A 19,489-nucleotide genomic window follows, 5' to 3' on the forward strand; every position below is an offset into this window, starting at 1 on the left:
ATTGCACCAATAAAATTCAAATTACCCATTTAAGTACTGCCAATTTGTAGTTGAGATGTCTGCATTTATTTCAATAGATATTCTCTTAATCCCTATTTTGTGTCTTTTACCTACAGCAAGGACGCATTCGTGAAATAAATTACTCTAATTACCATACGTCAAAAACAGGATATGCATAATCTTTGAGTATATCGATCTAAACTATTAAGATCATACATTCTTTGGGTGCATGCACAATAGTTATTATGACTTTCATATAGCATTTATTTTAGTATTTGCAGATACTTAGAAAAGATGAAACAGAAGCTATTTCTGGTCAAGGACACAGAATAAAAGGACAAGTTGTTTTTTTGCCTGAGGATATACGCGTACGCTTACCAAAAAGTAGTTGTTCCCGATTAGGCTTACAGAATAATAGGACAAAAAAGTTTCCGCCTCGGGAATATTATATCGGTACAAAAAACGTAACATACCGATTTCTATGCAAGCGTCACGTGCTACTTATATAACCGTCATAAGACCAAACATTTAGAAAGCAAAAAAAAAAAAAACGTTTCAGACAAAAAAAAAAGCCAACCAAACAAACAATCTGAAATGGCCTTACAACCGACATCGCAAAGGCGTAAATTTGAAACTCAGAATACTACAATTATAAATGTACATGTTAATGAATTCGAAATTTACACACAGCATTCAATTCTTGTTATAGCACCGACAACTTACGAATTGGTATCTTGAGGACTAGTGATCCTCCAGACGCCACAGACCCAGTGAAAGGATATCAATTTCTGTGCACATATATATAGCACATGTTTCTTTAATAACACGCACAAGGCACGCTTGGCCATTAAAATGTTTGTAGAACAACACGAACAGAGTATGCTAGGGATAAAAAGGTTTGGAAAGCAAACAAAAATTGAAAACCACAACAAGCAACAATGGTCGAGGAGTTGCAACCTTAGTTAATGTGTTGTTGACTCAATTTTTTAAAACAAAATGTTTACAATTCGTACTAGAACTAAACACAATGAATTATTGTTGTATCGAACCATCGGGACTTAATATCCACCGCTGGATACAAACAAATTGAAACAATACATGATTTTTGCCGACCATCGAGTCTGATGGTCGGGACGGGATATATCTAGTATTTTTTTAAAAACATAAATCTACGAGAACCTTTGATGATTTCAAGAAGTATATTTTGAGCCACAAATTCTAACATGAACAATTATGGTGATTTAGGTATCAATGGTAAAATCCCGATATATACTGGTACAGAAACATGTATTGAGAATTTGCTGTTTCGTTCTGAGGATTCGTTTTTCTAGACATGCTCCGAATAGTCCGTGTTATTTTCTTTCTGACGAAAAAAAACCCAAATGTTTTCTACATTCCGTTTTATTACCCCCTTTTATTCTCGTTCGAGGACCACTTCAACCAAGTGTTTCCTGTGTAGAAACGAATGACCCATCCAGTTTAAACGTTATCAATCCCTTTTGGTCCTGATTAAAAGTGAAACCTTATCGTATCAATAAAATTATACAAGCGTCTAGATTCACTTTGATCTGTGCAACTTTCACTTTAATTTTCTGTAATTTCCGTCATTGTAAAGTGCATTATCTAAGGTTAGTATATTGATTATCCTCTGATAGCCCAATTCATTCAATAAATATAAAGAGGAACCGCCACTTGTTGTCAACAATATCTGCAAATTATCTATCAATAATCTAGATTTGTTTATTTTTATCATAATCTACCAATTGTTGATAGATAAATAACCATTTAGAATGGTCAATCGCTTCGGACAGTGGTCAATAGATAGGTGACAACGGTACAATTAATCTCATCTTCAAATATCAAACAGTAAATTTTACTTCTTTGATCGTATTTAGATTTGAACTTCAATGTCCGGTCATCAAAGATTTCAGTATTTGACCAGGAGCAAATATTTTACATTATTTAACTTTTTTTTCAAATTTATTTACATTGTTTTGTTTGATAGCGATTTGTAATTGATCTTGTTCACATTTATTCTTTACTACAAAGAAATCTGAAAAAGAATACATGTTATAAGTCTCCAACTCTGGAATATTTCTGTTCGGTTTGAATGCAGCCAATTTGTCCGGGCGATCAGTTACTAAAAGTAGCTAAGGATCTATGTTATAGGCTTTATAGTCATTTTGCACGATCTTTCTTATAAACTGATTTGTTATATTTAGGAACAAATCATATTGACGAATATACTTTATACATATAAAAAATGGAAATAAAAAATGTGAAAATACACACGGATTCATTCAATGAAAAGGGTCTTAAAATACTATAACCAAAATTTACTTCTCGAATCAGACTAACTTTTAAATTATTTGGCTACTAAAAGGTTAAACACTATATGCCATGCTCGTCTTTAAGATCACACTGTTAAACAAAGAGCACAGTGCGTCAATTGTGTTTTTTTTTTATTCTATTGGTGTTTTTTTTAAAGAAAATACAATCTTCCTTTGGTCATCAAGTATTATAAGGAACAAGAAAATCTGTACTAAATATGCATGCCTTCAAATATTTGATAAACATCTGCTGTGGTTAAGCAATAATTATTTGTTGAAAACATTAACACCCAATGTGACTAACAAAAACAAATTTCATAAAAATTTACTCATAATCTAAACTGAAGAATATACCCCAAAAAGGCTGATTGTTTTCTTGTAAAATGGGTATTTTGTTAAAAAGCTAAGACAAGCCGATACAGGATAACAGGGTGTATACCTAATGGTACAATGATATAGGTATGGTTAATGAAATATATACCTGTATATATATAAAACCTTACACTTGCGGTACTGTAATACAATTAACGATAAAGCATCCTTTCAGTTTTATGACTTACTAAGTAAGTAATAAATTAAAGTTCCGTTAAATTTGGGGACCTTGTTGAATCTTGTCTATGTTGACGTCAACATAAATAATTATTGGAGAATGAAATGACATTCCGCATTGATAATAACATTGATGTGTTTTTAAATCGTTTTTTCTTCTATTTTACTAATATTACTTATATAAGTGTTAATTTCAAACGGGACGTTAATATTCTGTCATTCAATTTAAATCTAGTGTAAAATGGACCGATAAACAAAACCACATAATATCTAAACATATAAATAGCTATACAAATATATTTATAAAAGGAAAATAGAAGGAATTTCCATTCAGAATATATACAAATGATTATAAAAAATAATTAAAACGTCAGAAAATATATATTATTCATGAAACACAGAATTAAATGACGCATGGACTAAATTTCTTTTCAAAATTTCTTTCAGTTTAATTTAATTGCTCCAATCAAAAGACGTAATTCGATTTCCTTTCGTAAATCGATGTTTAATATGCACATTTTAACCGTATAATTCAAATCGTAAATAAATGACATGCAGATGTTTATAACAAAAGAGTAGAAATATCAATAGTGGTGAATTAATATAAATCACAAAAAAAGTTTCTCTTTTAGTGCAACATTTGAGAGTGGACGAGGTGAAACAACTAGTGACTGACCTCTTATTGAACAAACTCCCAACTATTGGTAAATGTCCACTTACTGAACAAAACTACAACTCTCAAATCCAGGCGACTATCAACTTACTGACTGAACAAACTTTTAAGTACTGGTCAATGTCTTTGCTGAACAAACTTTTAACTACAACTCTCAAATTCAGGTTACTGTCCTATAACTGAAAAAAAAACTTTCAATTACTGGAAAGTCTGGACAGACTTACTGAACAAGCTTCAACCTACTGAAGACTGTCCACTTACGGAAACGGAACTTTCAACCACTTTTGACTGCATGTCCACTTAATTAACTAACAAACTTTCAAATGTAAGCGACTGCCCACTTAGGCACTTACCTAACAAACTTTCAACCACTATTGACCGTCAAACTTATATTGAACAAACTCCCAACTTCAATTCTCAATTACTGGTGACTGTCCACTTACTATACAAACTTTCAACCATTGGCGACTCTTACAGAACAAACTTTCAACTACTTGTGACTGTCCAATTACTGAACAAACTCACAACTACTGGTGACTGTCCAGTTACTGAAAAAACTTCCAGCTATTGATGAATGTCCACTTTCTGAACAAAATTTTAACTGCAAGTCTCAACTTAAGGTGACTGTCTTATTACTGAAGAAACTTTCAACTTCTGGTGACTGTCAACTTATTGAACATTCTTCCAAATACTGGTGACTGTCCTCTTACTGAACAATCATTGGTGACTGTCCAATTACTGAACAAACTTTCAGTCACTTGTGACTGTCCAATTACTGACGAAACTTTCAGTCACTTGTGACTGTCCAATTACTGAAGAAACTACCTACCACTGTTAGTCTTTCATAAACAAAATCAATTAGATTGTTTCCTGATTTCATTGATAACCAAAATATGTTAAACGTTATTTCTGATAAATAAATTAAACCTATATGAAATATTTTCCAAATCAATCAATCAATCAATCAATCAATCAATCAATCAATCAATCAATCAATCAATCAATCAATCAATCAATCAATCAATCAATCAATCAATCAATCGGAACTTAACACATTTATTCAGTAAACAGTTGTTGGCATGACACGGGTTATGTTCTTCTCATATATGTTATGGTGGTATGATACTAAACCCCTAACGGGAAGGATTGTGCTTGATATTCATATGAAATCATAATATTTCAATCAGTTTAATTGAAGTTTAAATGTACGTATTGTTATGCGTTTACTTTTCTACATTGGCTAGAGGTATAGGGAGAGGGTTGAGATCTCATAAACATGTTTAACCCCGCCGCATTTTTGCGCATGTCCCAAGTCAGGAGTCTTTGTTAATCTTGTACTATTTTAATTTTAGTTTCTTGTGTACAATTTGGTAATACGTATGGCGTTCATTATCACTGAACTAGTATAATGTTTTGGCGCCTGCTGAAGGACGCCTCCGGGTGCGGGAATTTCTCGTTACATTGAAGACCTGTTGGTGACCTTCTACTGTTGTTTTTTCTATGGTCGGGTTGTTGTCTCTTTGATACATTCCCCATTTCCATTCTCAATTTTATTTTAATCACTCAATCAAACGAATATACTTTGTGTGTAAAATTAAAGAAAATTAATTTCTAAACGGTGAGATGAAGAACATTTTCAAATAAAAAATATAATTCAAAATTCAAAAAATAGAAATATGCCTACATTACATTTTTAAGGCAAAATACTTAATTCCATTATTTAAGATATATTCTCCATGCAGAAGGGCTTATGTGGTCTCGCATTCGTTTCTTAACCTACCGATTTGCCATAACTATCAGAATGTTAGCCCGATTTGCAATAACTATCAGAATGTTAGCCCTATTTGCCATAACTAACAGAATGTTAGCTTGATTTGCCATAACTATCAGAATGTTAGGCCGATTTGCAATAACTATCAGAATATTAGCTCGATTTGCCTTAATTATCAGAATGTTTGTCCAATTTGACATAACTATCAGAATGTAAATGTTTACCTGATGGTTTGTTTTGTTTCCAGTTTTTGGAGAAAAAAATAATTTGGTTTTGACCCTGAGAATTTTTTTTTTGTAAAATTGTTTGTTTCACCCTCAGCTGCCACTATATGTTATGCTAAAAATGAAAGAAAAAAAAATGTTTTCGAATTGTCGCCAAAAAAAAAAATTTGTCCAGAAAAAGAACCCAATAGCCCCCCCCCCCACCCCCTCCCTCCAGAAAATCAAATGGTTGCTGCCTTATGATAGTTACTAATTATTCCTCTAATTCCTATAGGAAATCAATATTTTTACTATTTCTATCATTTAGAGTAAATGTAGTGTATACAACCTACATCAAGAAAAAGACGCCCCTTCGAGGGGTCCTATCACGACTGCATTTTTTCTACCAAAGGTTCAGCATACTTTTTAAAATGTGTTTACATAATCATCTTTATATTCCTAGAAATATTTAAAATCATTGAAGAAGTCCAGCGTTATTCGATCAAATTATCACTACAAAAAAGGTTTTGTTTTTATTTGAATTAAAAACACTCGTACTTTATATATGCGTTTGTTTTTCTGTTTCTTTAAAGATTTTTTCTCCACGTTATTACAAGGAAAGAAAGATAACTCGTGTTACCTATAAAAACAATTCTCAAATGCGATTTACTAACCTATAAATTACTTTTAGTTTATCTTCCTTCTTTATCCTTGGAAGATAGCAGTGGGAAAAAAACAAAGAATATGCAAACAGCAATACTTCAAGTATTAGAATGATTTAAAAAAACACACAAAAATTAAAAACCGAGTGTAATTTTGTAAAAAAGTGCTATAAGTGGAAAATATAAAGATGAAATAAACGATAGAAAAAACACACACAGAATCCAACAGATGACCGAGAAATCACTTCCATATAGAAATGTTAGCGTTTTATAAGTTAAAAAAATATATACATGGTATAAATGCGTCAATAGTTGAATGAAAAAGGATTTGAAAAAAGCTATCAATTTAGGTCGATTAATGGAATGGAAAAGACATTTTTTTTAAAGCTCCTTCGTACATAAATTAAATATATTTTCTACACTATAATTTTTTCTGAATTTTTAAAATCATGAATCAATATATGTACGCTTTTTGATAAAATATAATTCATGTCCTGTATCATCCAATCAGGAGCCGCACACGATTTTATTCTGAGTACCATCTTGGGGTAAAAAAGTTGCCGGTAAAAGTTGCCGGTAAAATGTAAACAAACATTTGGATCTTGTACTCGACTCCGCATAAGATGCGTGCTTTGGTTTGTGAGCTAGCAACATTTATATACTGCAACTTATATAGAAAAAAACAATCCATGAAAAAAAAATCCACTTAGATTTTCTTTTTTTTTGGAGACTGGAATCAAGATCACCAGATACATTATTTGAAAAGGGGACGAGAGCGGCCAAATAGGCTATGTGCAGTTGAAGAGGTAAAATGTCAATGCATTCACTATATTCATGCAGCTCCCTCCACTAAACCACTTTTCAGTGTCATCATCTGTCACTTAAAGTGATTTGTGACGATGAACGCGGGTTGGATACCGCTAACATGTTTAACCCGCCACATTTTGTATGTATGTATGTATGTATGTATGTATGTATGTATGTATGTATGTATGTATGTATGTATGTATGTATGTATGTATGTATGTATGTATGTATGTATGTATGTATGTATGTATGTATGTATGTATGTATGTATGTATGTATGTATGTATGTATGTATGTATCAGGGGCGGATCCAGCCATTTTAAAAAGGGGGTTCCCAATCCAGAGTAAAGGGGGTATTCCAACTATATGCTCCCATTCAAATGCGTTGATCGTCCAAAAAAAAGGACCCCCCCCCCTGGTACCGCCAATGTGTATCTATCCCAAATCGCAATCCTGTAATAAAGTGGTTGTCGTATGTTTATGTGATACATATTTGTTATTAGTTCATTTTTTTTGTACAAAAGTTAGGCTGTTAGATTTCTCGTTTGAATTGTTTTAAGTTTGTCATTTCGGAGCCTTTAAAAGCTGACTATGCTGTATGGGCTTTGCTCATTGTTAAAGGCTGAACGGTGACCTATAATTGTTGGTTTCTGTGTCATTTGGTCAATAAAGTTTGCCTGGCCTGAAACGAAGAACACTAAATCAAATTTCTCTTAGTCAAAATGCGGGTCAAGAACATAACGTTAGTGAAAAAAGTCTTGAAGAATTTGCTTTTTAGCGGGAATATCGTTTTCTGATGCAACGCGTGTGATTGGTTGCACTCTATATAGTTAAAAGTCATAACTGTATCTCATGAGCAGAGTGGCGCAGTGGAAGCGTGCTGGGCCCATAACCCAGAGGTCCGTGGATCGAAACCACGCTCTGCTAATTATTTTTTCTCATTGACGAAAATCTTTTTTCAGGCGACTGTCAGGAAATGATGACAAACGAAATTACAGTCAAAATAAAGTTGATCGTAAAACTATGACTCTATCCTGAAAAATCAACTAATTCAGTATGAAAAATATCACATGTATGTAATAAGTTGGTGAAATCCCTCAATATGTAAACGTTTGAATCCTCAAAGTAGTCATTTATGCAGCTATAATATACATGTGCTACTCATTAATCAACAAAAGTTTAAACAAACCAGATAAAGAATCATGAATACCTATTCGAACGTTCGAAAATAAATGCTCATATTGATGATATATCAGTCCACATATTATATAAACCTATCTTTCGTCACGGAAAGAGGCGGTGGAGATCATGTTGTCGTTTACTTTGACGTTTTTCATGTTTTGCAAGCAAAACTTGTTTTCGAACCTATCCATAACAAGAACACATAGTACTATAACAATAAAGTTTGCCAAAAATTCAGCCGCCCACGTAGGGACTCGAACCCTAGACCCTCAGATTAAAAGTCTGATGCTCTACCGACTGAGCTACGCAGGCTACTTAGAGAACACTCCCAAATTTTGCACATTTATAATTAACAGTTTCTCTCAAAACTTTTTGTTATACCACAGAATAGTTGATATAAAAGACCAGATTTATTTTACAAGTCTACTTAATACGTTTCTATTGTATTATTTGACCCGTTTGCATCGAAATTAAAAGAAAATCAAAACTTATGATCGATGCTTTTCTATATAAATACCATGCAGCTGTGTCCATCGTCAGCTGCTAATAAAATTGCAATCAGACGACATTGTAGAGTCGTTCAAACTTAGGTATAGGGATCACACCTATAACATGTATAAACAAATGATGTCTAGAACAGAAACGATATCAATCCACCTCAAAGGAGCAAAAATTACAATCGCCCACGTAGGGACTCGAACCCTAGACCCTCAGATTAAAAGTCTGATGCTCTACCGACTGAGCTACGCAGGCTGACGATATTGTTGAGAAAACAATATAGTTTATACCTTTCATTTAGCATATAGATAATGTACGGTAAGCATATATATAATGTACGGTACAACTTCGTTAACAGAGTCATTTCAAATTTATAGAAATTTTAAGACAGATCAACTTATTTACAACTGTTCTGCTCTCAATTTGCTTTATGATATAGACTTCTCACACAAGGAAATCCCGAAATTGCTATTATTATTCTGGGAAACGTAGGTTTGCCTGGCCTGAAACGAATTAAGAACACTAAATCAAATTTCTCTTAGTCAAAATGCGGGTCAAGAACATAACGTTAGTGAAAAAAGTCTTGAAGAATTTGCTTTTTAGCGGGAATATCGTTTTCTGATGCAACGCGTGTGATTGGTTGCACTCTATATAGTTAAAAGTCATAACTGTATCTCATGAGCAGAGTGGCGCAGTGGAAGCGTGCTGGGCCCATAACCCAGAGGTCCGTGGATCGAAACCACGCTCTGCTAATTATTTTTTCTCATTGACGAAAATCTTTTTTCAGGCGACTGTCAGGAAATGATGACAAACGAAATTACAGTCAAAATAAAGTTGATCGTAAAACTATGACTCTATCCTGAAAAATCAACTAATTCAGTATGAAAAATATCACATGTATGTAATAAGTTGGTGAAATCCCTCAATATGTAAACGTTTGAATCCTCAAAGTAGTCATTTATGCAGCTATAATATACATGTGCTACTCATTAATCAACAAAAGTTTAAACAAACCAGATAAAGAATCATGAATACCTATTCGAACGTTCGAAAATAAATGCTCATATTGATGATATATCAGTCCACATATTATATAAACCTATCTTTCGTCACGGAAAGAGGCGGTGGAGATCATGTTGTCGTTTACTTTGACGTTTTTCATGTTTTGCAAGCAAAACTTGTTTTCGAACCTATCCATAACAAGAACACATAGTACTATAACAATAAAGTTTGCCAAAAATTCAGCCGCCCACGTAGGGACTCGAACCCTAGACCCTCAGATTAAAAGTCTGATGCTCTACCGACTGAGCTACGCAGGCTACTTAGAGAACACTCCCAAATTTTGCACATTTATAATTAACAGTTTCTCTCAAAACTTTTTGTTATACCACAGAATAGTTGATATAAAAGACCAGATTTATTTTACAAGTCTACTTAATACGTTTCTATTGTATTATTTGACCCGTTTGCATCGAAATTAAAAGAAAATCAAAACTTATGATCGATGCTTTTCTATATAAATACCATGCAGCTGTGTCCATCGTCAGCTGCTAATAAAATTGCAATCAGACGACATTGTAGAGTCGTTCAAACTTAGGTATAGGGATCACACCTATAACATGTATAAACAAATGATGTCTAGAACAGAAACGATATCAATCCACCTCAAAGGAGCAAAAATTACAATCGCCCACGTAGGGACTCGAACCCTAGACCCTCAGATTAAAAGTCTGATGCTCTACCGACTGAGCTACGCAGGCTGACGATATTGTTGAGAAAACAATATAGTTTATACCTTTCATTTAGCATATAGATAATGTACGGTAAGCATATATATAATGTACGGTACAACTTCGTTAACAGAGTCATTTCAAATTTATAGAAATTTTAAGACAGATCAACTTATTTACAACTGTTCTGCTCTCAATTTGCTTTATGATATAGACTTCTCACACAAGGAAATCCCGAAATTGCTATTATTATTCTGGGAAACGTAGGTTTGCCTGGCCTGAAACGAATTAAGAACACTAAATCAAATTTCTCTTAGTCAAAATGCGGGTCAAGAACATAACGTTAGTGAAAAAAGTCTTGAAGAATTTGCTTTTTAGCGGGAATATCGTTTTCTGATGCAACGCGTGTGATTGGTTGCACTCTATATAGTTAAAAGTCATAACTGTATCTCATGAGCAGAGTGGCGCAGTGGAAGCGTGCTGGGCCCATAACCCAGAGGTCCGTGGATCGAAACCACGCTCTGCTAATTATTTTTTCTCATTGACGAAAATCTTTTTTCAGGCGACTGTCAGGAAATGATGACAAACGAAATTACAGTCAAAATAAAGTTGATCGTAAAACTATGACTCTATCCTGAAAAATCAACTAATTCAGTATGAAAAATATCACATGTATGTAATAAGTTGGTGAAATCCCTCAATATGTAAACGTTTGAATCCTCAAAGTAGTCATTTATGCAGCTATAATATACATGTGCTACTCATTAATCAACAAAAGTTTAAACAAACCAGATAAAGAATCATGAATACCTATTCGAACGTTCGAAAATAAATGCTCATATTGATGATATATCAGTCCACATATTATATAAACCTATCTTTCGTCACGGAAAGAGGCGGTGGAGATCATGTTGTCGTTTACTTTGACGTTTTTCATGTTTTGCAAGCAAAACTTGTTTTCGAACCTATCCATAACAAGAACACATAGTACTATAACAATAAAGTTTGCCAAAAATTCAGCCGCCCACGTAGGGACTCGAACCCTAGACCCTCAGATTAAAAGTCTGATGCTCTACCGACTGAGCTACGCAGGCTACTTAGAGAACACTCCCAAATTTTGCACATTTATAATTAACAGTTTCTCTCAAAACTTTTTGTTATACCACAGAATAGTTGATATAAAAGACCAGATTTATTTTACAAGTCTACTTAATACGTTTCTATTGTATTATTTGACCCGTTTGCATCGAAATTAAAAGAAAATCAAAACTTATGATCGATGCTTTTCTATATAAATACCATGCAGCTGTGTCCATCGTCAGCTGCTAATAAAATTGCAATCAGACGACATTGTAGAGTCGTTCAAACTTAGGTATAGGGATCACACCTATAACATGTATAAACAAATGATGTCTAGAACAGAAACGATATCAATCCACCTCAAAGGAGCAAAAATTACAATCGCCCACGTAGGGACTCGAACCCTAGACCCTCAGATTAAAAGTCTGATGCTCTACCGACTGAGCTACGCAGGCTGACGATATTGTTGAGAAAACAATATAGTTTATACCTTTCATTTAGCATATAGATAATGTACGGTAAGCATATATATAATGTACGGTACAACTTCGTTAACAGAGTCATTTCAAATTTATAGAAATTTTAAGACAGATCAACTTATTTACAACTGTTCTGCTCTCAATTTGCTTTATGATATAGACTTCTCACACAAGGAAATCCCGAAATTGCTATTATTATTCTGGGAAACGTAGGTTTGCCTGGCCTGAAACGAATTAAGAACACTAAATCAAATTTCTCTTAGTCAAAATGCGGGTCAAGAACATAACGTTAGTGAAAAAAGTCTTGAAGAATTTGCTTTTTAGCGGGAATATCGTTTTCTGATGCAACGCGTGTGATTGGTTGCACTCTATATAGTTAAAAGTCATAACTGTATCTCATGAGCAGAGTGGCGCAGTGGAAGCGTGCTGGGCCCATAACCCAGAGGTCCGTGGATCGAAACCACGCTCTGCTAATTATTTTTTCTCATTGACGAAAATCTTTTTTCAGGCGACTGTCAGGAAATGATGACAAACGAAATTACAGTCAAAATAAAGTTGATCGTAAAACTATGACTCTATCCTGAAAAATCAACTAATTCAGTATGAAAAATATCACATGTATGTAATAAGTTGGTGAAATCCCTCAATATGTAAACGTTTGAATCCTCAAAGTAGTCATTTATGCAGCTATAATATACATGTGCTACTCATTAATCAACAAAAGTTTAAACAAACCAGATAAAGAATCATGAATACCTATTCGAACGTTCGAAAATAAATGCTCATATTGATGATATATCAGTCCACATATTATATAAACCTATCTTTCGTCACGGAAAGAGGCGGTGGAGATCATGTTGTCGTTTACTTTGACGTTTTTCATGTTTTGCAAGCAAAACTTGTTTTCGAACCTATCCATAACAAGAACACATAGTACTATAACAATAAAGTTTGCCAAAAATTCAGCCGCCCACGTAGGGACTCGAACCCTAGACCCTCAGATTAAAAGTCTGATGCTCTACCGACTGAGCTACGCAGGCTACTTAGAGAACACTCCCAAATTTTGCACATTTATAATTAACAGTTTCTCTCAAAACTTTTTGTTATACCACAGAATAGTTGATATAAAAGACCAGATTTATTTTACAAGTCTACTTAATACGTTTCTATTGTATTATTTGACCCGTTTGCATCGAAATTAAAAGAAAATCAAAACTTATGATCGATGCTTTTCTATATAAATACCATGCAGCTGTGTCCATCGTCAGCTGCTAATAAAATTGCAATCAGACGACATTGTAGAGTCGTTCAAACTTAGGTATAGGGATCACACCTATAACATGTATAAACAAATGATGTCTAGAACAGAAACGATATCAATCCACCTCAAAGGAGCAAAAATTACAATCGCCCACGTAGGGACTCGAACCCTAGACCCTCAGATTAAAAGTCTGATGCTCTACCGACTGAGCTACGCAGGCTGACGATATTGTTGAGAAAACAATATAGTTTATACCTTTCATTTAGCATATAGATAATGTACGGTAAGCATATATATAATGTACGGTACAACTTCGTTAACAGAGTCATTTCAAATTTATAGAAATTTTAAGACAGATCAACTTATTTACAACTGTTCTGCTCTCAATTTGCTTTATGATATAGACTTCTCACACAAGGAAATCCCGAAATTGCTATTATTATTCTGGGAAACGTAGGTTTGCCTGGCCTGAAACGAATTAAGAACACTAAATCAAATTTCTCTTAGTCAAAATGCGGGTCAAGAACATAACGTTAGTGAAAAAAGTCTTGAAGAATTTGCTTTTTAGCGGGAATATCGTTTTCTGATGCAACGCGTGTGATTGGTTGCACTCTATATAGTTAAAAGTCATAACTGTATCTCATGAGCAGAGTGGCGCAGTGGAAGCGTGCTGGGCCCATAACCCAGAGGTCCGTGGATCGAAACCACGCTCTGCTAATTATTTTTTCTCATTGACGAAAATCTTTTTTCAGGCGACTGTCAGGAAATGATGACAAACGAAATTACAGTCAAAATAAAGTTGATCGTAAAACTATGACTCTATCCTGAAAAATCAACTAATTCAGTATGAAAAATATCACATGTATGTAATAAGTTGGTGAAATCCCTCAATATGTAAACGTTTGAATCCTCAAAGTAGTCATTTATGCAGCTATAATATACATGTGCTACTCATTAATCAACAAAAGTTTAAACAAACCAGATAAAGAATCATGAATACCTATTCGAACGTTCGAAAATAAATGCTCATATTGATGATATATCAGTCCACATATTATATAAACCTATCTTTCGTCACGGAAAGAGGCGGTGGAGATCATGTTGTCGTTTACTTTGACGTTTTTCATGTTTTGCAAGCAAAACTTGTTTTCGAACCTATCCATAACAAGAACACATAGTACTATAACAATAAAGTTTGCCAAAAATTCAGCCGCCCACGTAGGGACTCGAACCCTAGACCCTCAGATTAAAAGTCTGATGCTCTACCGACTGAGCTACGCAGGCTACTTAGAGAACACTCCCAAATTTTGCACATTTATAATTAACAGTTTCTCTCAAAACTTTTTGTTATACCACAGAATAGTTGATATAAAAGACCAGATTTATTTTACAAGTCTACTTAATACGTTTCTATTGTATTATTTGACCCGTTTGCATCGAAATTAAAAGAAAATCAAAACTTATGATCGATGCTTTTCTATATAAATACCATGCAGCTGTGTCCATCGTCAGCTGCTAATAAAATTGCAATCAGACGACATTGTAGAGTCGTTCAAACTTAGGTATAGGGATCACACCTATAACATGTATAAACAAATGATGTCTAGAACAGAAACGATATCAATCCACCTCAAAGGAGCAAAAATTACAATCGCCCACGTAGGGACTCGAACCCTAGACCCTCAGATTAAAAGTCTGATGCTCTACCGACTGAGCTACGCAGGCTGACGATATTGTTGAGAAAACAATATAGTTTATACCTTTCATTTAGCATATAGATAATGTACGGTAAGCATATATATAATGTACGGTACAACTTCGTTAACAGAGTCATTTCAAATTTATAGAAATTTTAAGACAGATCAACTTATTTACAACTGTTCTGCTCTCAATTTGCTTTATGATATAGACTTCTCACACAAGGAAATCCCGAAATTGCTATTATTATTCTGGGAAACGTAGGTTTGCCTGGCCTGAAACGAATTAAGAACACTAAATCAAATTTCTCTTAGTCAAAATGCGGGTCAAGAACATAACGTTAGTGAAAAAAGTCTTGAAGAATTTGCTTTTTAGCGGGAATATCGTTTTCTGATGCAACGCGTGTGATTGGTTGCACTCTATATAGTTAAAAGTCATAACTGTATCTCATGAGCAGAGTGGCGCAGTGGAAGCGTGCTGGGCCCATAACCCAGAGGTCCGTGGATCGAAACCACGCTCTGCTAATTATTTTTTCTCATTGACGAAAATCTTTTTTCAGGCGACTGTCAGGAAATGATGACAAACGAAATTACAGTCAAAATAAAGTTGATCGTAAAACTATGACTCTATCCTGAAAAATCAACTAATTCAGTATGAAAAATATCACATGTATGTAATAAGTTGGTGAAATCCCTCAATATGTAAACGTTTGAATCCTCAAAGTAGTCATTTATGCAGCTATAATATACATGTGCTACTCATTAATCAACAAAAGTTTAAACAAACCAGATAAAGAATCATGAATACCTATTCGAACGTTCGAAAATAAATGCTCATATTGATGATATATCAGTCCACATATTATATAAACCTATCTTTCGTCACGGAAAGAGGCGGTGGAGATCATGTTGTCGTTTACTTTGACGTTTTTCATGTTTTGCAAGCAAAACTTGTTTTCGAACCTATCCATAACAAGAACACATAGTACTATAACAATAAAGTTTGCCAAAAATTCAGCCGCCCACGTAGGGACTCGAACCCTAGACCCTCAGATTAAAAGTCTGATGCTCTACCGACTGAGCTACGCAGGCTACTTAGAGAACACTCCCAAATTTTGCACATTTATAATTAACAGTTTCTCTCAAAACTTTTTGTTATACCACAGAATAGTTGATATAAAAGACCAGATTTATTTTACAAGTCTACTTAATACGTTTCTATTGTATTATTTGACCCGTTTGCATCGAAATTAAAAGAAAATCAAAACTTATGATCGATGCTTTTCTATATAAATACCATGCAGCTGTGTCCATCGTCAGCTGCTAATAAAATTGCAATCAGACGACATTGTAGAGTCGTTCAAACTTAGGTATAGGGATCACACCTATAACATGTATAAACAAATGATGTCTAGAACAGAAACGATATCAATCCACCTCAAAGGAGCAAAAATTACAATCGCCCACGTAGGGACTCGAACCCTAGACCCTCAGATTAAAAGTCTGATGCTCTACCGACTGAGCTACGCAGGCTGACGATATTGTTGAGAAAACAATATAGTTTATACCTTTCATTTAGCATATAGATAATGTACGGTAAGCATATATATAATGTACGGTACAACTTCGTTAACAGAGTCATTTCAAATTTATAGAAATTTTAAGACAGATCAACTTATTTACAACTGTTCTGCTCTCAATTTGCTTTATGATATAGACTTCTCACACAAGGAAATCCCGAAATTGCTATTATTATTCTGGGAAACGTAGGTTTGCCTGGCCTGAAACGAATTAAGAACACTAAATCAAATTTCTCTTAGTCAAAATGCGGGTCAAGAACATAACGTTAGTGAAAAAAGTCTTGAAGAATTTGCTTTTTAGCGGGAATATCGTTTTCTGATGCAACGCGTGTGATTGGTTGCACTCTATATAGTTAAAAGTCATAACTGTATCTCATGAGCAGAGTGGCGCAGTGGAAGCGTGCTGGGCCCATAACCCAGAGGTCCGTGGATCGAAACCACGCTCTGCTAATTATTTTTTCTCATTGACGAAAATCTTTTTTCAGGCGACTGTCAGGAAATGATGACAAACGAAATTACAGTCAAAATAAAGTTGATCGTAAAACTATGACTCTATCCTGAAAAATCAACTAATTCAGTATGAAAAATATCACATGTATGTAATAAGTTGGTGAAATCCCTCAATATGTAAACGTTTGAATCCTCAAAGTAGTCATTTATGCAGCTATAATATACATGTGCTACTCATTAATCAACAAAAGTTTAAACAAACCAGATAAAGAATCATGAATACCTATTCGAACGTTCGAAAATAAATGCTCATATTGATGATATATCAGTCCACATATTATATAAACCTATCTTTCGTCACGGAAAGAGGCGGTGGAGATCATGTTGTCGTTTACTTTGACGTTTTTCATGTTTTGCAAGCAAAACTTGTTTTCGAACCTATCCATAACAAGAACACATAGTACTATAACAATAAAGTTTGCCAAAAATTCAGCCGCCCACGTAGGGACTCGAACCCTAGACCCTCAGATTAAAAGTCTGATGCTCTACCGACTGAGCTACGCAGGCTACTTAGAGAACACTCCCAAATTTTGCACATTTATAATTAACAGTTTCTCTCAAAACTTTTTGTTATACCACAGAATAGTTGATATAAAAGACCAGATTTATTTTACAAGTCTACTTAATACGTTTCTATTGTATTATTTGACCCGTTTGCATCGAAATTAAAAGAAAATCAAAACTTATGATCGATGCTTTTCTATATAAATACCATGCAGCTGTGTCCATCGTCAGCTGCTAATAAAATTGCAATCAGACGACATTGTAGAGTCGTTCAAACTTAGGTATAGGGATCACACCTATAACATGTATAAACAAATGATGTCTAGAACAGAAACGATATCAATCCACCTCAAAGGAGCAAAAATTACAATCGCCCACGTAGGGACTCGAACCCTAGACCCTCAGATTAAAAGTCTGATGCTCTACCGACTGAGCTACGCAGGCTGACGATATTGTTGAGAAAACAATATAGTTTATACCTTTCATTTAGCATATAGATAATGTACGGTAAGCATATATATAATGTACGGTACAACTTCGTTAACAGAGTCATTTCAAATTTATAGAAATTTTAAGACAGATCAACTTATTTACAACTGTTCTGCTCTCAATTTGCTTTATGATATAGACTTCTCACACAAGGAAATCCCGAAATTGCTATTATTATTCTGGAAACGTAGGTTTGCCTGGCCTGAAACGAATTAAGAACACTAAATCAAATTTCTCTTAGTCAAAATGCGGGTCAAGAACATAACGTTAGTGAAAAAAGTCTTGAAGAATTTGCTTTTTAGCGGGAATATCGTTTTCTGATGCAACGCGTGTGATTGGTTGCACTCTATATAGTTAAAAGTCATAACTGTATCTCATGAGCAGAGTGGCGCAGTGGAAGCGTGCTGGGCCCATAACCCAGAGGTCCGTGGATCGAAACCACGCTCTGCTAATTATTTTTTCTCATTGACGAAAATCTTTTTTCAGGCGACTGTCAGGAAATGATGACAAACGAAATTACAGTCAAAATAAAGTTGATCGTAAAACTATGACTCTATCCTGAAAAATCAACTAATTCAGTATGAAAAATATCACATGTATGTAATAAGTTGGTGAAATCCCTCAATATGTAAACGTTTGAATCCTCAAAGTAGTCATTTATGCAGCTATAATATACATGTGCTACTCATTAATCAACAAAAGTTTAAACAAACCAGATAAAGAATCATGAATACCTATTCGAACGTTCGAAAATAAATGCTCATATTGATGATATATCAGTCCACATATTATATAAACCTATCTTTCGTCACGGAAAGAGGCGGTGGAGATCATGTTGTCGTTTACTTTGACGTTTTTCATGTTTTGCAAGCAAAACTTGTTTTCGAACCTATCCATAACAAGAACACATAGTACTATAACAATAAAGTTTGCCAAAAATTCAGCCGCCCACGTAGGGACTCGAACCCTAGACCCTCAGATTAAAAGTCTGATGCTCTACCGACTGAGCTACGCAGGCTACTTAGAGAACACTCCCAAATTTTGCACATTTATAATTAACAGTTTCTCTCAAAACTTTTTGTTATACCACAGAATAGTTGATATAAAAGACCAGATTTATTTTACAAGTCTACTTAATACGTTTCTATTGTATTATTTGACCCGTTTGCATCGAAATTAAAAGAAAATCAAAACTTATGATCGATGCTTTTCTATATAAATACCATGCAGCTGTGTCCATCGTCAGCTGCTAATAAAATTGCAATCAGACGACATTGTAGAGTCGTTCAAACTTAGGTATAGGGATCACACCTATAACATGTATAAACAAATGATGTCTAGAACAGAAACGATATCAATCCACCTCAAAGGAGCAAAAATTACAATCGCCCACGTAGGGACTCGAACCCTAGACCCTCAGATTAAAAGTCTGATGCTCTACCGACTGAGCTACGCAGGCTGACGATATTGTTGAGAAAACAATA

At 34.4% G+C, this 19,489-nt stretch overlaps 16 non-coding genes across 16 annotated transcripts; all 16 read right to left on the reverse strand.

Moving 5' to 3' along the window:
* Positions 1-8,416: 8,416 nt before the first annotated feature.
* Trnak-uuu (transfer RNA lysine (anticodon UUU)) lies at positions 8,417-8,489 on the reverse strand. The gene has a single exon. It is a non-coding gene; the product is annotated as a tRNA-Lys (tRNA).
* Positions 8,490-8,857: 368 nt separating this feature from the next.
* On the reverse strand, positions 8,858-8,930 carry Trnak-uuu (transfer RNA lysine (anticodon UUU)). The gene has a single exon. It is a non-coding gene; the product is annotated as a tRNA-Lys (tRNA).
* Positions 8,931-9,921: 991 nt separating this feature from the next.
* On the reverse strand, positions 9,922-9,994 carry Trnak-uuu (transfer RNA lysine (anticodon UUU)). The gene has a single exon. It is a non-coding gene; the product is annotated as a tRNA-Lys (tRNA).
* A 368-nt stretch (positions 9,995-10,362) lies between these two features.
* On the reverse strand, positions 10,363-10,435 carry Trnak-uuu (transfer RNA lysine (anticodon UUU)). The gene has a single exon. It is a non-coding gene; the product is annotated as a tRNA-Lys (tRNA).
* Positions 10,436-11,426: 991 nt separating this feature from the next.
* Trnak-uuu (transfer RNA lysine (anticodon UUU)) lies at positions 11,427-11,499 on the reverse strand. The gene has a single exon. It is a non-coding gene; the product is annotated as a tRNA-Lys (tRNA).
* Positions 11,500-11,867: 368 nt separating this feature from the next.
* On the reverse strand, positions 11,868-11,940 carry Trnak-uuu (transfer RNA lysine (anticodon UUU)). Its single transcript has one exon. It is a non-coding gene; the product is annotated as a tRNA-Lys (tRNA).
* Positions 11,941-12,931: 991 nt separating this feature from the next.
* Trnak-uuu (transfer RNA lysine (anticodon UUU)) lies at positions 12,932-13,004 on the reverse strand. Its single transcript has one exon. It is a non-coding gene; the product is annotated as a tRNA-Lys (tRNA).
* A 368-nt stretch (positions 13,005-13,372) lies between these two features.
* On the reverse strand, positions 13,373-13,445 carry Trnak-uuu (transfer RNA lysine (anticodon UUU)). Its single transcript has one exon. It is a non-coding gene; the product is annotated as a tRNA-Lys (tRNA).
* Positions 13,446-14,436: 991 nt separating this feature from the next.
* Positions 14,437-14,509, reverse strand: Trnak-uuu (transfer RNA lysine (anticodon UUU)). Its single transcript has one exon. It is a non-coding gene; the product is annotated as a tRNA-Lys (tRNA).
* Positions 14,510-14,877: 368 nt separating this feature from the next.
* Positions 14,878-14,950, reverse strand: Trnak-uuu (transfer RNA lysine (anticodon UUU)). Its single transcript has one exon. It is a non-coding gene; the product is annotated as a tRNA-Lys (tRNA).
* Positions 14,951-15,941: 991 nt separating this feature from the next.
* On the reverse strand, positions 15,942-16,014 carry Trnak-uuu (transfer RNA lysine (anticodon UUU)). The gene has a single exon. It is a non-coding gene; the product is annotated as a tRNA-Lys (tRNA).
* Positions 16,015-16,382: 368 nt separating this feature from the next.
* On the reverse strand, positions 16,383-16,455 carry Trnak-uuu (transfer RNA lysine (anticodon UUU)). Its single transcript has one exon. It is a non-coding gene; the product is annotated as a tRNA-Lys (tRNA).
* Positions 16,456-17,446: 991 nt separating this feature from the next.
* Positions 17,447-17,519, reverse strand: Trnak-uuu (transfer RNA lysine (anticodon UUU)). The gene has a single exon. It is a non-coding gene; the product is annotated as a tRNA-Lys (tRNA).
* A 368-nt stretch (positions 17,520-17,887) lies between these two features.
* Positions 17,888-17,960, reverse strand: Trnak-uuu (transfer RNA lysine (anticodon UUU)). Its single transcript has one exon. It is a non-coding gene; the product is annotated as a tRNA-Lys (tRNA).
* A 990-nt stretch (positions 17,961-18,950) lies between these two features.
* Positions 18,951-19,023, reverse strand: Trnak-uuu (transfer RNA lysine (anticodon UUU)). Its single transcript has one exon. It is a non-coding gene; the product is annotated as a tRNA-Lys (tRNA).
* A 368-nt stretch (positions 19,024-19,391) lies between these two features.
* Positions 19,392-19,464, reverse strand: Trnak-uuu (transfer RNA lysine (anticodon UUU)). Its single transcript has one exon. It is a non-coding gene; the product is annotated as a tRNA-Lys (tRNA).
* Between the last annotated feature and the right edge of the window lie 25 nt (positions 19,465-19,489).

The sequence above is a fragment of the Mytilus trossulus genome, chromosome 10 (assembly GCF_036588685.1).
Source record: "Mytilus trossulus isolate FHL-02 chromosome 10, PNRI_Mtr1.1.1.hap1, whole genome shotgun sequence".
Classification (NCBI taxonomy): domain Eukaryota; kingdom Metazoa; phylum Mollusca; class Bivalvia; order Mytilida; family Mytilidae; genus Mytilus; species Mytilus trossulus.